General features: G+C 42.5%; 1 non-coding gene across 1 annotated transcript; it reads right to left on the bottom strand.

Moving 5' to 3' along the window:
* Positions 1-15841: 15841 nt before the first annotated feature.
* LOC131217803 (small nucleolar RNA R71) lies at positions 15842-15948 on the bottom strand. The gene has a single exon (XR_009157393.1). It is a non-coding gene; the product is annotated as a small nucleolar RNA R71 (small nucleolar RNA).
* Positions 15949-16435: the final 487 nt, after the last annotated feature.

Below are 16435 nucleotides of genomic sequence, written 5' to 3'. Positions count from 1 at the left end.
CAGGTTCCATACATACGTGAGCAGACAAAGTTATTAACAAGGTTGGTCAGTAAGTAGACTAAACCACACGAGTTCAGGTGAGTACGTGACAGACAACATCGGGTACAAGCGACACATGTAGTCTAACTACTATCGCCCATACGCACCCGCCCCAAATCCACTGGTTTAGCCTCGGGATAGTCCTACCAATGGGACCACCGTCTCACTTCTCAGATTCCTGACCAACCCAAGGGTTTAATGGTATTCAACAACATTTCAACAAATAGGGTTATTAAGTAACATAATCAGTATCATGCATTCATATTTCCCAACCCAAAATTCAGAATTTCTACAAAGTAAATGCTAATAATATTATGAAATAAAGGTGCATGTGTTGTGTGGGTTAGTGAGGAAGGCAAGCATTTCATATATCTCCTAATACCACACAAGGGTTAATGCATCAAACAAGTTATGGGGAAACATCATACAAGAATCGAACAAAGCTTGTACAAATAATCATCAATTGCATACCCAATCATGTTGAGAAATATCAAACATTCCGTCATTATTCCATATTGAATTGGGGGAGGATCTAAAGTGTAATGGCTTGTCTAAGTTTTTCTAGATTACCCAAATACATCATTCAATAAGTAAAATCATTAGATTCATATTAAAATTGGTGCTAGGCCACCTAATAACAATAGTCTGCGCCTATGGATCGTTGAGTTCTTAAGAAACGACCTACGAGTACTTGGATTTAGGGTCGATTGGCTGGAATCCCTAAGGCAAAGCATTTGCATGTTAAAACTTCATACAAATCCCTTTTCAACACAAAGGGTTTCAAGAAAAGATGAGGGATTACCTACCCAATCAGAGGAGAGGGGTTCTTCCGGTTGTGGGTGAGGGATTCGTTGGAGAAGAGATGAGGAGTTGCAAGAATCGAACTCCTTTGGGCCCCACTTGAGCTATAGTCCACCTTCACTCTTCTTCACTCTCTCTTCCTCTCTCTCTTCTCCTTTCTCCTCTTTTTCTTCTCCCCTTTTTCCTTTTTTTTCTCTTGCTCTAGGGCATGAAATTCGTATGGGAGGAGTGGGTGCCCAAATAAGGCCTTTATATAGTGCCAGATTTGGTGAAATGGCCCTGAGGGATGGGTTTTTACTATACTAGCCCTAAGGGGGTGTTTTTCTACCAATTTAGGGCTACTACGGGGTGTAGGAGTTGACACCCACCGTTGGATAGTTGGCCCTAGCGATGATCTACCCATAGACACAAACGACCTGTCCTTTGGATGCGTCGATCGACGGGTAGGATCAAAATTCAGTTCAATACTCACTGACTATCGATCGGGCCCACGACTATATGGATTTGTGTAGGACATTACTCTAGGTTATTGCCCCAAATTTGGTCATGATCTAACGGTCCGAAAGCCACAACTTGAGCAAAGACCGAACGCAGATAAGTGTCTTAAGTTCTTGGTTAGTTTCAAGAATATTCGCATAACTCATGCACCGAACTTGTACGTCCAATTTGAGCGATTCGAGTCACGATCTTGACTAGATGTCTCGCAATAGACGTCAAGCCCAATAAGACGGACATTATTCTATAGTTTTGGAACCAGTGACCCACCAACGAGCGGTCTAATGCTCGTTTGAAAAATTGAGATATTTCTGGAATAAATTAGGTATTGAGATTTCTCGTAGGCAATGATTAGGGTTTGTATTAACTATGTTCATAGTGTGGCCTATTTATAACTAGTGAAAGTGGAGATTCAGTAATGATAACTCTAAACCATCGATTTTAGGCTAAAAGAGTAATGGGGTTGATTTGGTCTATTAGTCAAGATCCAGGCCTTATTTGACTCGGCTTCGGTTAAACCTTTAATTTAGTCATGATTATCTTGATTAATTAGTGATGGGTCGGTTAGATTTGGGTCCTACATGAGTAAATCATAGGGCTACACCTGATGTTCAAGTGATTAGACGGATTCATGGGCTTCATACGGTTGATTAATTAGACTTGTGCGGTTCTTTATTGGTACCACCCCTGTATAAACTAACATTTAGTGTTAATGGTCATTAAGTGATATTATAAGTTAATTAATAGAAAAAATTTCAAGAATTTTTTTGAAAATTCAAAACAGTGAAAATCCAGGACATTACAGGTGTAGCTCTAGATGTTTGACGTTTGCATGCGATATGAGAGAAGTATTGGATCTAGTGTCCACCAAAAGAAACATGGGAGTACCTTGTATGTGGGCTGTCACCTCGAAGGCCGTAGGTGTGGGGGTGACTGCATCTTGGCCTTCAGCCACTAATGCATGTACTCGTGCTTGCTGTGGAAAGTTCGGTCGTTGCATAAGCCATTGTAGCGGTCTAACTTGAGGTATAGGAGGGCGATGGAATTGCTGGTCCGATCCTATCGCCCTCAGCGGAGGAATCTACATGGCTTGCTGTGGGGGCCTGTTGATACATTGAGGGGGTATGAAGCCATGGTCCCTCATCCTTGAAAAACAAAAGGGCTCTGAGTGGTCCACCCTTTTGCAGTACCTGCATACGCGGTTAGGCCGTGCGGAAGGAGTCAAAGTGACTGCCAGCCTAGGAGGAGAATTTGGGTGCAGCTTCTTCCCGGTGAAGGATGAGGACAGTCCTTCAATCCTGCTTTGTGAGCCTAGCTATGAACAGGTCTATGCGACTCGCTCTTCGTCTTGTTCCACCTGTATTAACATCTCTATCAGTTTGGCATAAGTTCTGATGTTTGCACAACACATCTTCGAGTGAATGCAGCTCCTCAAACCCTTAGTAAATCGCCGCATTTTATTCGCCTCATCGACAACTATTTGTGAAGCATAGCGCAACAATTTGGTGAAGCGATTTTTGTATTGCGCCATGGACATTCCTCCCTGTTAGAGGCGTATGAATTCATTCTCCCTCTCATGTCGGTATGCCTGCCGGAGGTATTTCTGATTGAAGCGGGCCTCGAATGCTTCCATGTCCATACATGGTTCTCTGGGAGGGTCCAAAGAACACTTTCCCACCACAAATCTGCCTCCTTCTCAAAGAGGTAAGAGAGGAGTTCGACACTCTCTGCTTTAGAACAGTGGAGAGGTCAAAGCAGCTTGGTGACTCAGTTGAGCCAGTATTCCGCTTCCTCTGGGCAGTGGGTGCCAGCAAAAGTAGGCAGTCTAAACCTTTGGAATAACTCAAATAAGTTGCTCGTGGTGGTTGCAGGCGCAGCCATGCCCGGTTGCTCTAGTTGTTGCACACCCATGTTATGAGTCATAGCTCCCATCATCGTGGCTAGCATTTGTTATTGTTGTTACATAAGAAGCAACATCTGACCCATTTGGTCCATAACCGGCGTCGGGGGAGGTACAGGTGTCGTGGCTTGTGTTGGCTGCACATCCGGGACCGCATCTTGGGTAGTACTACCCGTATTGTGGGATCCGGTCGCCCTTTGAGGGCCTGGTTGATCATCGAAAATTTGGTCCCTCTCGACGAGGCCGCCGTGAGGTAGGCGAACAAAGCGACCATCACCTCGAGAGCGCATTTCCTGGAAAGACGTTCCTAAAAGGGTTAAACAATAGGACATTGTCCATACAAAGGTCATGCGTAGATATACAAGGCCTATAGATTCCATTCGTGAGCATGGGCAACTTTACATACAATCATTTACAAGGTGACAAGAGAATTCAAGGCAATTCATGAATTCATATTGAATTCAAAATGCCATTAGAATGGCCAGTTACACCCTACAGTATGGATTACATATGCTACTAGACATCCCAAACATAAAGGAAATACAATCTAATCAAAGCGAAGGTTCTAACTATCCTTCAATACATGGAAATAGTCCTAACTGAATTAAAACAAACTACTAATTATCAGTAAAGTTAAGTTACTATTCTTCTGGGTCGGATGAGGATGGGGTGCCTCCTCCCCTTTGCTGTAGCAAATCAAAGCCTTTATGGCCCGATATATCTTCTTGTTCCATTTCTCCTACTCTGCATGGTGTCTCACTTGGCTTTCCTCCATCTTAGTCATTCTAGCGTCAAGCGCATCCAAGCATTCACATATGTTTGGAGCGACAAGCGATCCATCGTCGACTTCTTCGGCTTCCTCAGTTTGTTTGGCCCCCTCAGCTTCATCCTCATCCTCGTCACTTCCATCGCCTTCCTTTCCTCTTCGTCAACATCGGCGAACTGCTCAATATGGGCTTGTCGCTGCTTGGGGCCTATTCCCATATTATTTAGCATATCATCGCCCAATAGTTGCATTGGTATAAGATTTCCATCCGACCCGCCCACTCCGTATTGCCTAGCCAATTGACAGACCAGGTGACCAAATGAAAGGCATACATTCTTCCATGTTGCCCTTGCGGCCCTCACGATCTGATGGAGTACTATGCTGGGGATGCACACATTTGCTCCCTGTCCCGCTTGATATAAAAACTCCACCATATAGTGAGAGCACTCGATGCGGTTCTTTAACCTCGGGTACACATTATGGGTGCAAATACAGTGAAGTACTCGGTACTCTAGGGTCAAGTTGGATTAGTTCAGGCCGACCTCTCGCCTCCATCGGGCAACCTGTCCACACAAAAAGTGAGTCCACTTGTCGCGGGCTCGACTTGTATCCAAATTTTCGTCATCAATCTGTACCTCTCCTAGTGGCACTCTAAGTACGTCAGAAATGTCCTCCACCCCTAGTGGCACTCTAAGTACGTCAATCTTGCTACCTACTATAAGATCAATGCCCAATGGCTTGAATTTATGGTTTCTGATTCGGCTGTAGAAAGTCTTGGCTTGTCCTTGATCGGCCTGGGAACCACCATAGAATATGGGACCCCATTCCTTTGCCATGAGCCAATTGAGTAGAGCAAAATTCTCGACCAGATGCTCCTCCACGGAGGCTTCGAAGGCGACGTTACGCTCACAGAAATTTTCTACATCTTCAACAGGTGGTGGGGAAGCTTGAGTTGTGAGCCCTCTTTGAGAATCATTTCTCCTCTTGGATCGGACTTCCGAACTCGACTTCCCCATTGGATCGGCCTTCTTCTTACTACACCTTTCTCGACTTGGTCCCGGCTCGGCGGGAGCCTTCCCTATAAGGGAAAGGATCACTAGAATAGAGAAGAAAGAGGCAACAGTTGCCAAGAACGCCATATCCCTCGGCTAGGATGGATTGGGTGTGAGAAATGTAAGTGGATCGTTTGAGGAAAGATTTTTGGGATGGTTTTGAGAAAGACTTGAGAATGAGTTTAAGAATGGGTTTAGGGAATGTATTTGAGAAAGGTTTGTTAAGGATGGGTCTTGGGAAAATGGGTTGGAAATGGGTGTTAGTGGATGGGTTTGGGTTGGATATGAGGAAGAAGAGGTGGGTTAGTTGAAGGGGAAGAATTTGAGAGTGGTTTGAAGAAATGACGTTTGAGAAGGGTTGAAGATGGGTTGTCAAGAGGGTTTTAGAGAAAAATGGAGTGAGATGGGTAATGTGGAAGAAGAAGATGGTAGATTTGAGAATTGGGTTTGAGAATGGGGAAGGGAGAGACTTTCTAAGGGTTTTAGAAGGGGCAGAGTGCAATGGGAGTGGTGGAAATGGGTTTAATGGACTCTAAATAGTCCTAAATAACAAGGAGAGTGGGCCCCGCATGTGTTTACAAAGCAAGGAGAGGGGACCACCCATTTTCGGTCTCGGGCGGGGTCCTGCCGGGTTGCTAGACAAGTGGGCGGGGGCTCTGGAAGGTGGGGCGAGGTCGGGCCGACCCAATGTTTCCCAGGCTGGGTCCATTTGCTTCGTGGTTTCTTGGGCACCGGTAAGGCCCCCCAGGGCGTGCTATATATGATTTTGGGGTAAGAGAAGCTGATCTATGCAATTAACTTGGTTGTTTCACAAGATTCTTCCCAGTTAGTGGTCAAAATCCATTTTATCTACATATTCACTATTTTCGGTATATTTTCGTTCACCCCTAAACCTTTGTCCACGAATGGGTCAGAACTATCAAGTTCGGCCCGGTATTAGCTCATTTGGACTTGGACGATGGTTTCGACCATCTAATCATTCAGTTCCGGTTTGTTCTTACCATCGGGCTATGGTACCGTAAGTCTTTCAGACCTATTTCCTAACATCACTACTCTCATTCGCTTCCTAATCCTAACCCCTTGGAAGTCTTACCTTCCGTTCAAGATTGCCAGTTCAGGGCCTGAGATGGTTCCTAGCATTTTAATTCTCTGTTGCGTTTATTATCGTTTCAGTATCTCTATTTTATTTCCTCTCAAGTTAGCGGACACGTTAGTGAGTTCATGGTCCACGGCCCAATTAATTCCAAACCATTGATCTGATACTAACTTGTAATGTCCTGAAAATTGGGGGTCGTGCATACACTCGACTCCCAAGTTCCCGGGTATCACTTATAACAAATTTTACTATTTTGCATTTAATCCTATTTAGTGAGCAGCATGGAATTACTTGAAACATGAATCACAAACGCAACTAGTCTACTGAAATAGAAGCAGCTGAATATATATATATATATATATATATATATATATATACATTCCAAAAATCGGTGGGTTGCACAAGGCGTTGCCCAACAAAAATACCAAAAGAATGATAAGTCGAAAAGAATATTACACTGAGTCCACCACTCAGCGATCCAAAATAGGTTGATAAATCTATGGTGAGCTGCCCATCAACTGGAAGTAGGACAGCTCATCCTCCTTGTCAATGCCAGTGCCGCCTGGCTCCTCGAACTTAGCGTCACCTGCTGCTACTGAAGAGTCTGGTTGGTGTTTTAAAATACCGTCCCAAAGTGAGAGTGAGTGATCAACTCAGTGGGTTCTATTAGTCTTAAGTTATGACAAGTATCAATTTCATAATGAATTTAATGAAAAACAAACATTCATAAACACTTAACTAATCTTGTTAATGCATGTGCATGAGAGATGATATGATGCATGACCTCACAACAACACTCCCTCGAGCGACTCTGTCTAACGATCGCGTATGACCAACACTCCCTCATTGCGACCTCAAATGCCGAGTCGCCAACCTAACTAGTGCGATGCAATCATGATTGTGTTAGCCGAGGTTTTAATTAAGTCCATTCAAATGGCAAATTGGGAAAACTAGTACACCCCACGATATCAATGCTCTCAACTGGTTGCGAAGCCAAGGCCCCTCAACATGCGAGGCCAGGATCCCACAATCCTTGATCCCATCAGGTTCCCCATCCCCAATTTTAAGCACATGGGAAGTGTTGAGAAGTGGGATCACTCGCGGTAACTATGGGGAGGCTCATCACCCGAGCGTAGGCCGATAGCTCGGACAGTGTCCCATTCCACCACGCCCGACTCTCGAGACGGTGGATCAGTTTCAAGTTATTATCAATGGGCTTCAGTGGGCGAAGGGTGTCCCAGGTTCCATTCAGGTGTGAGCAGACAGGGTTAACAAACATGGTTGGTCAGTACGTAGACTAGATCGTGCGAGTCCAGGCAAGTACGTGATGGATGACATCGGGTGCAAGCGACCCATGTAGTCCAACTACTGTCGCCCATTCGAATCCCCCTAAATCTGCCGGCCTAGCCTTAGGAAAGTCCTGCCAACGGGGCCACCTTCTCTCACCTCAGTTTCCTGACCAACCTAGGGATTTGATGGTAGTCAATAGCACTTCAACAAGTTAGGAAATATCATCTTATACAAGTGATGTTGTGTAATCATGCATTAAATATATAAATTTAAAATTTGCTATAAATGTAAACTACTAACAATATTGCGAAATAAATGTGCATGTGTGTTGTGTGGGTTAGTGAGGAAGCCAAGAATTTTATATATCTCATGGTACAAAAATGCACGAGGGTTAATGCATCATACATGCTATAAGGAAACACCATACAAGAATCAAACAAGACATGAACATGCAATCATCAAATTCATACCCAATCATGTGAGAGACAACAAATATTCCATAACTATTCCATGTTGATTGAGAGGATCAAAGGTGAGGTCTTTCCTAGGTTTTCTCTAGATTATCCAAACATATCACTCACACATTCATAATCATTAGATTTATACTAAAATTGGTGCTAGGCCACCTAAGAGTAATATTCCACACCTATGGATCGTAGAGAGCTCTAGGAAATGATCTAGGGTTGCCAAGCTTGTGGGTGGATTCGTAGAGATCCTGACTCAAATGAACTTGCATGTTAGGATTACATGTAAATCCTCTCTCAATATAAGGGTTTCCAAAAGGATGAGAGATTTACCTACCTAATCGGCGGAGAAGGGTTCTTCTGTTTGTGGGTGAGGAAATTTCTTGAGGAGGAGGTAAGGAGTTGCAAGACTCGGACTATCTTGGGCCCCACCTCAACTATGATCCACCGTCTCCCTTCTTCTCTCACACCTTGCTCTCTCTCTCTCTCTCTCTCTTCTCTCTTTACTCTCTCCTTTCTCCTTGGTTGTTGGAATAATGGTGGGAGTATGAGAGAAAGAGCCTTAGGGCTTTATTTCCTAGGTTTGGGCCCATTGGCCTTAAGTTTCAACAATTGCCCCCAATGGCCCTGTGGGGGTCCCTTTTTAGCTTTAGGATAGCCTTGTCACCCCCTTGGCCATCAAATTTGGTGTATAGGTGTCTCATGGCCTGATGAGGGGTTGTGCAAAATTTGGGAGCGAATAGATGCGAGGTTTTATCGTACGATTCTGATCTATAAATGACCCTGTGGGGTCCATTCAGGCTGTTGGGGTGGTTCTGATGGCCCCCTGGTTATAAAATTTATAGGGTAGGTTCTTTATGGCCTGATGAAGGGCCGTGCGAAGTTTGTAGGCAAACGGTCGCGGGGTTTTACCGTATGGGTCCGATTTGTGATCAATGGTCACCGTTTCACGATCAATTTGCAGATTTTGTGGACAGGGGTAGAAAAATACTTTAGGCCCTCACCATAAATGTAGAAGAGATCCGATGACTGCAAAGCCTAGTATCTCAGTTTTATTTATAAGTGCCAGATTTCAATTCTAGCCCTTGGGTTAAGGCTGGGTGAGTTGCATTTGGAGAGTGCCGTTGGGACGGCGTGGATAATTAATTTCTAGGTGTCTACTGAGTCTATGGTCCACGATGGACCACAAGCCCAGAGAGATCTGTAGTTTCCCCAATTTTTAGATTTTTCTGACCATCTTGGCCACTGCACGGCCCACACTAGCTGTTGTCAAGTACAAACAGGTTATCTGGCTTGACGGCCCGCACTTAACTCGAACCTAAACAGACTGGTTCACCTTAATGGGCTAACCTGGGTTAATTTGTTGGCGGTACCCCACACATGAGCGGTTCAGCGAATGGTCTTGCGGCAAATCCTATGTGGACGCCTTAGGACACTATTATGTTTGGACATGATGTTACAGTTTCTTAAAGCTTTGCAAAGGTTTGCCAAAGGGTTTAGGGCTATCAAAGGTGTGGGAGAGAGAGAAAGAGAGAAAGGAAACTTGTGGAAGGGAGGTTATGCTCGTGGAGGCGATCTACTATGCAATCAAAATCTCAACGCTTCTACGTCCTCGTGATCGGTGAGATCTCTCCGTTTGTCTCTATTTTCTTATTGTTTATCCACTCCTGCGTTAGTGAAGAAGGTTTAATCCAAGCGGTGTGTGCTTGTGATTGGTTGTAACGTTCTACTTTATAGTGGATTGTTGCTTTGGACGTGGTCCCGTAGTTTTTACCTCTTTAAGGGTTTTCCACGTAAAAATGTCTTGTGCCATGTGGTTTGTGCTTGATTTATTTTATTACTTTATTATTTCATAATTCTGGTGTTTTTGGGAGGTTATATCCTAAGGTTTTGTGCAACGGCCCCCAACAAAGTGGTATCAAAGCGTTTAGGTTAGTTGAATGGGGTGGGATCAGTTCTGAATTATGAAAGGTGGCTCATCAAGGATGATCAGTATCAATGGTTCTAACTGGACCATATGGAAGGCTAAGATGGAGGACTTGCTTTATTGCAAGGACTTGTATTCTCCAATTCAAGGCATATCAGCAAAGTCAATGGATATGACAAATGATAATTGGAAGAAATTGGACTGGAAGGCCGTGGGGTTTATTAGACAATGGTTGGACAATTCCGTATTCCACCATGTGTCTACGGAGAACTCAGCCGCTAGCCTATGGCTGAAACTGTAAGGGCTGTATGAGAGGAAGACAGCTGACAATAAAAAATTCTTGATACGATGACTTGTGAATCTTAAATTCAAAAATGGTGGTTCTGTGGCTGAGCATATGAATGACGTCAACAATATACTGAACCAGCTCTCTGCTATGAAGATAGTCTTGGACGATGAATTATAGACTTTGCTATTGCTTAGCACATTGCCTGATAGTTGGGAGACATTGGTGGTATCTCTGAGTAACTTCGCGACAGACGGAAAGGTGTTCATAGAACAGGTAACTAGTTGTCTCTTCAATGAGGAGATAAGGAGGAAGACTCAGGGGTCTACTCAGCAAGAGGCCCTTGTGACACAAGAACGGGGGAGAGGAAAGAATAGAAAGGGTGGGAAGGCTCGAGATAAATCAAGAGGCAAGTCGAGTACCAGAAAGAATGTTGAATGCTGGAATTGTGGTAAGAAGGGCCACTACAAGCATGAATGTTGTAATAAGAAGAACGACAAGAAAGGAAAAGGAAAGGAGAAGGAAGATGAATTAGACTCCACTTCGGTCACTTCAGATGGTGACGTTGTAGTTATTCTTTCAGTAGATCATGATGTTTGTCTCACGGCTATGAGTCAGAACATCGACTGAGTGATAGACTCGAGAGCCTCGTTTCATGCGACTCCACACATGAATTTCTTCACAAGCTACAAGTCAGGCTACTATGGGACCATGAAGATGAAAAATTCTGACATATCGAAGATCGTAGGGGTCAATAATATTTATGTGAAGATCGATATGGGCTGCACATTAGTTTTCAGGAATGTGAGGCGTATCCCAGACCTTCGCCTCAACTTGATGTAAACGGGAAGGTTGGATGATGATGATTATGACAACCGATTTGTTGGTGGGCGTTGAAAGCTTATCAAGGGTTCATTGATCGCAGCCAGAGGAAAGAAGTGTTGCACCCTTTACATGTAAGTGTCAGTGTGTGAAAGGGTGGGTTGAATGCAACGAAAGATTTAGCTAGTGACATGTGGCATAGGCGTCTAGGCCACATGAGTGAAAAAGGGTTTCAGGTACCAGCGAGAAAGCGGCTCCTTCCAGACGTGACAGGTATACCTCTCAAAACCTGTAATGATTGTTTATTAGAGAAACAACATAGAGTTTCATTTATTAAATTTGCTTCTCATGTTAATAAAGTGCATGTATTAGATTTGGTTTATTCTGATGTTTGTGGTCCTATGAGGACAAAAACCTTGGGTGGGGCATTGTATTTTGTTACTTTTATAGATGATGCATCTAGGAGGGTTTGGGTTTATGCATTGAAATCTAAGGATGAGGTCTTTGGTGTATTTAAATTGCTTCATGCTATGGCCGAGAGAGAGAGATAGGTAGATCATTGAAGTGCATTCGCACTAACAATGGTGGTGAATATATTAGTGACTTTCATGAGTATTATAAGTCCCTGGGTATATGGCATGAACAGATAGTTCCTAAGACCCCGCAGCATAATGGTGTGGATGAGCGAATGAATCATATTATTGTAGAGAGAATCAGATACATGTTATCCCATGTGAAGTTGCCCAAGACGTTATGGGGAGAAGTAATGCACACGACAGTGTATTTGATAAACAGGTCTCCATCAGCCCCGTTGAATGGAGAAGCACCCGAGAAGGTGTGAACTGGACAAGATCCATCATATAGTCATCTCAGGGTGTTTGGATGCAGGGCATCCGTTCACGTACCAAAGGATAGAGGTCCAAGCTCGATATGAAGATCAGGTAGTGTGTGTTCTTGGGGTACGGTGATGAAAAGTTTAATTACAGATTGTGGGATCCGACCGAGAAGAAACTCGTTAGGAGCAGAGATGTGGTTTTTTTAAAGATCAGTGTATAGAAGACATTGATAAGCCAGAGAAGATTCAGCTTAGTTCAGGTAAGCTAGAGGACATGGATCCAGTTATTTCTCCCGTGGTGCCTGATGACGGGGGAGTACAATAAGGTATAGAGGACAAGGGAGTTCTTGTTGAGGGTCAAATATTGCATATTAGACCCTAGTTATTGCCTGGATTTACGAACATGGTACTGTTTAACAGCTCAATTTAATCGTGTTTGTGGTGCAAGGTGAATTTAAGAAGTCTGGTCTGAAAATGATGCTAAAGGAATGGATTTAATGCACAGAAGTCACCAAGGCAAGGGACGAACCCCAGGAGACCAAGATCGACAGATTTACACGCCAGGGATCCAAGAAAATCGAAAAACTGAAGCTCAAGTGGCCTGAAATTGGTCCAGAATGCAAGATCACAGGGTTCCCACCATCTGCTCGGCTCAAAACTTCATACATGGCCTGAGGACCATAAATGAACCGTACACATCGAATCTTAGCTCCCAGATCCCTGTGGAAGTGGGTAAACTGACAAATCATCCCATAAACCGTTGATTCGGGGGCCTCATGATATTTAGGTATGCTTCAAAATTGGTCTCAACATCTTAAATGATGTGACAAAATGAATGGACGGAGCGGATTTTACGAATACATCACAGTGGGCCCTACACCAATGCGAGTGTGCACATGGTGTGTGCACGATCGTAATACACCGAACTAGAGAAATCCGGTCAAAACACGCTGACCAAAGATTTTTTTTAAACTTTCTAAAACCACCAGTGGATGAACGTCCGACCGTCGGTTCTTGCTAGTGAGCCCCACTATTCACTCATTTCGATGATCCGGACCGTCCATGGTGTCCATATGTGGGCTTTAACCCATGCCAAGGTCGCCTTTTCGTCCCATGTGCACACAAACACGTCTTTAACTGATCAACGCAAGACGAATGGTGGAGTGAAATATCTCGTGGGCTTCATCAACGGCGGGTTAAAACCAGCCATTTTCAATTGGTGTTTTAAGGAGATTGCAATGGATGGGGTGGATTTCCAAGTTGACACTGATTATGGGCCCCATCGAGCATCACAACGCGACTACGCAAGCTCTATTTCACAAACAGAGCCTGCGGACGAGTTCTGTGGGCCACCACCATACACCGACGGTCCGATCCGGACCATCCATTAGAATCCCACCGATCTTCTTATCCTAGCCTATTTGTCAGTTTGACCACATGCAAGGTATCGTGAGATCCTAGCCGTTGAATGTAAGATGGACGGTGGAAGAAAGATCCTGTACACTAAATCTGACCCAAATCAATCCATTCCCGACCAAAAATCTGACATGAACCCACTGGACGGAGTGGATTTCCTGTCTGACCTCAATCAAAGGCCCACCAATTAGGACAGATGCGTAAGATGCTTTTGAGCTTGTTGCGTAAATAGAGTAGGTCTCCGACTCTGTTACAGAAACTCCCACCGCCTCTGGGTGCGGAAGCTCCATCCGACCGACCCTCTTACTGCTATAAAGAGGAAGGGAGACAGAGAGAGAGGGGATTCAGATCCAATCCTGGGAAGTAGGGGCATGGAGCAGAGAGAGTTTGTTTGAATTCTTATTTGTTGAATTCCTTTTTTTATGATTATTTTGAGAGATTTAACCCCATTATGATGGGCTAAACTTCTTAGCTAGGGCTAAGAGGTGAAGCTTGTAGCGTGATAGGGAGAACTTTTGCTTGTGTTTTTTAGGTTGAATTGAACTTGATACTAGTTTGATTATGGGAATACTTTCAGTTTTTAATGGTCTGTTGTGACTGAAATTACAATGGGTCTGCGATAGCTTTAAGCATGTTCCTTGCCTTATTTTGATTATGACGTCAGGAAGCCCTATTGTTTATCATTGTCTCCTGGGCATGGTCGGATGACAGTATCCTTCCTAACCTTCATACATTGTTGATTGGTTGGTAATTAGTTTAATTCTATTGTTTACTTTGTCTCCTGGGCATGGTTTGGTGATGGAATCCATTCTAATTCATATACCTTTCATCTCTTGAAAACTATATCAAAGGAAGTTCAGTTTCATGGTTACACCCTTCAACTGGATGAATATAGAACTTTAAGTCCAGTTGAATTCTTGAAACAGGCATGAGATCTCCCTGATCTCTACAAGTGGATCCTCTGAATCCCTATTGTCCTTTCCCTGAATTCTTTAAGTTTTAGATAATTATTTCATTATTATTCATCAAATTACACTCGATTTAGATTTCATCTCATTCTAGTTCTAGTTCTATTTAGTTTCAGATTACGTACAGGTTTCAGTCCCTTAGGATTCGACCTCGGTCTCACCGAGTTTATTACTACATCACAACCCTATACTTGGGGAGTGAACAAGTTTTTGGCGCTGTTGCCGGGGATTGACGGTTACGTTTTCCTAAGATTAACTAGTTTTAAGATTAGTTTAAGATTAGGATTTTCTAATTTTAGGTTAGAATTTTTTTTCTGTTTTTAGAAACTAATCTGTTTTTCTATTATGTAGGATCTCGACATAAACTTCTAATTTGGTAAACCTTTTCTAATTTCTCTACTTTTTCTATTTTTAGAATTAAGATTTTAGTTTTAGAAACTTTCTTATTCTAGGTTTCTTCTTTTTTAGAAACTAACTTTCTATTTTATTTTTTTTAGAAAATTTCTATTTGTAGGCTTTCATTTATTTTAGAAAGTTTTTCCCTTTTTAAAAACTAACCAACTTTCCCGTTTTGTAGGATTCTGAGATAGGTTTCTAAATTGGTAAATTCTTCCTTAATTTCTTTCTTGCTATATCTAGATTAGGATTTGTTTTCTTTTTTTTAGCAAGTTTCTAATTCTAACTCTTTTAGAATCTAACTTTGTTTCCTAATTTATTTTTAGAAATTTTCTACTTATAGACTTTTTGTTTAGAAACTAACCTTCCTATTTTGTAGGCTTTTAAGATAGAAATTTCTAATTCGGTAAGCTCTTTCTCTACTTTCTATTTTTTAGGTCTCTTTTAGTAACTTACTTTCTAGTTTAGGACTTTCCTAATTTATTTTAGAAATTTTCACTTTCTTTTAGGAATTTCTTCTTTTAGAAACTAGTTTACTTCTATCTTTCTTTTTAAGGATTTTCTAATTTTAGTCCTTCTCTTTTTAGAATCTAACTTATTTTGTTTTGTTTTGTAGGTTTTTAACTTAGGAACTCCAATTTGGTATCTTCTTTCCAACCTTCTTTTTCTAAATTTTTATTTCCTTTCTTAGGATTAGGTTTCGAATTTGATTGAGGGTTGCGAGTGTTTCATGCCCAAATGGGCTCATGACAACACTCAACATCTCGTGACTGAAGGAGGATTAGTTAAGGAGTTAACTATCCATCGCAGTACTAGATACCACTCGAAATCCCCTGAGTTAATTGAAGTGATGGCTGAAAACCAACCTCTTCTACCCCAACCTAGGGTGGAGGACATTCAGGATGAGAATGAGGTGCATCAAGCACCCCCGCCTCTTACTCTACGAGATTATTTACAACCAGCGAGGGTGAGTACGCCCTCATGCATGATTTTTCTTGAAAATATAGGACATATGGACATCAAGCCAGGAGTTATCCAACTCCTTCCTAAGTTCCATGGGCTTGAATTTGAAGAACCATATCTACATTTAAAAGAGTTTGATGAGATCATAGCCACTTTATATTTTCAAAATGTATCTGAGGACATAGTCAGGCTAAAACTCTTCCCTTTTTCCTTGAAGGAGAAGGCTAAGACGTGGTTACATTCACTGTGTCCTAGATCCATTGGCACATGGAATGATATGCAGAGGGAATTTATAAAAAAAAAAATTTCACATCATAAAATGATTACCCTTAGAAAAGCAATCATGAACTTCACCCAAAAGAAGGATGAAACATTTTACCAATGTTGGGAAAGGTTCAAGGATTTGGTCAGTTCATGCCCACAACACGGCTTTGAAATGTGGCGCATTACAAATTTTTTCTACGATGGATTGACATCTTCTATGCGCCAAATGGTCGAGACAATGTGTAATGGAGAATTCATTAATAAAAATGTCGACGAGGTATGGGATTACCTCGATAGTCTTACTGAAAAAACACAATCATGGAACTATTACCCAAAATCGAACACCACGTCTAGGCCGACTCAATCTAAGGAGAAAGGTGGTTTGTATCTCTTGAAAGAGGAGGATGATCTCAAGTATAAAGTGACTATGCTCATAAGAAAATTTGAGGCCATGGAAGGAAAGAAGGATAAGGTTAATGAAAGTGTTTGCGGCATCTGTGATTGCAACATTCATATAACTGAGAATTGTCCTACAATACCCGCTTTTCGAGAAGTGTTGAATGAACAATCCAATGCCATAAATACTTATCAAAGACCTTTCAATGGACCGACCTTTAACACGTACAATCCTAGTTGGAAAAATCATCCAAAATTT

Source organism: Magnolia sinica, chromosome 10 (genome assembly GCF_029962835.1).
Source record: "Magnolia sinica isolate HGM2019 chromosome 10, MsV1, whole genome shotgun sequence".
NCBI lineage: Eukaryota > Viridiplantae > Streptophyta > Magnoliopsida > Magnoliales > Magnoliaceae > Magnolia > Magnolia sinica.
This window is presented reverse-complemented; position numbering and strand designations above follow the sequence as displayed.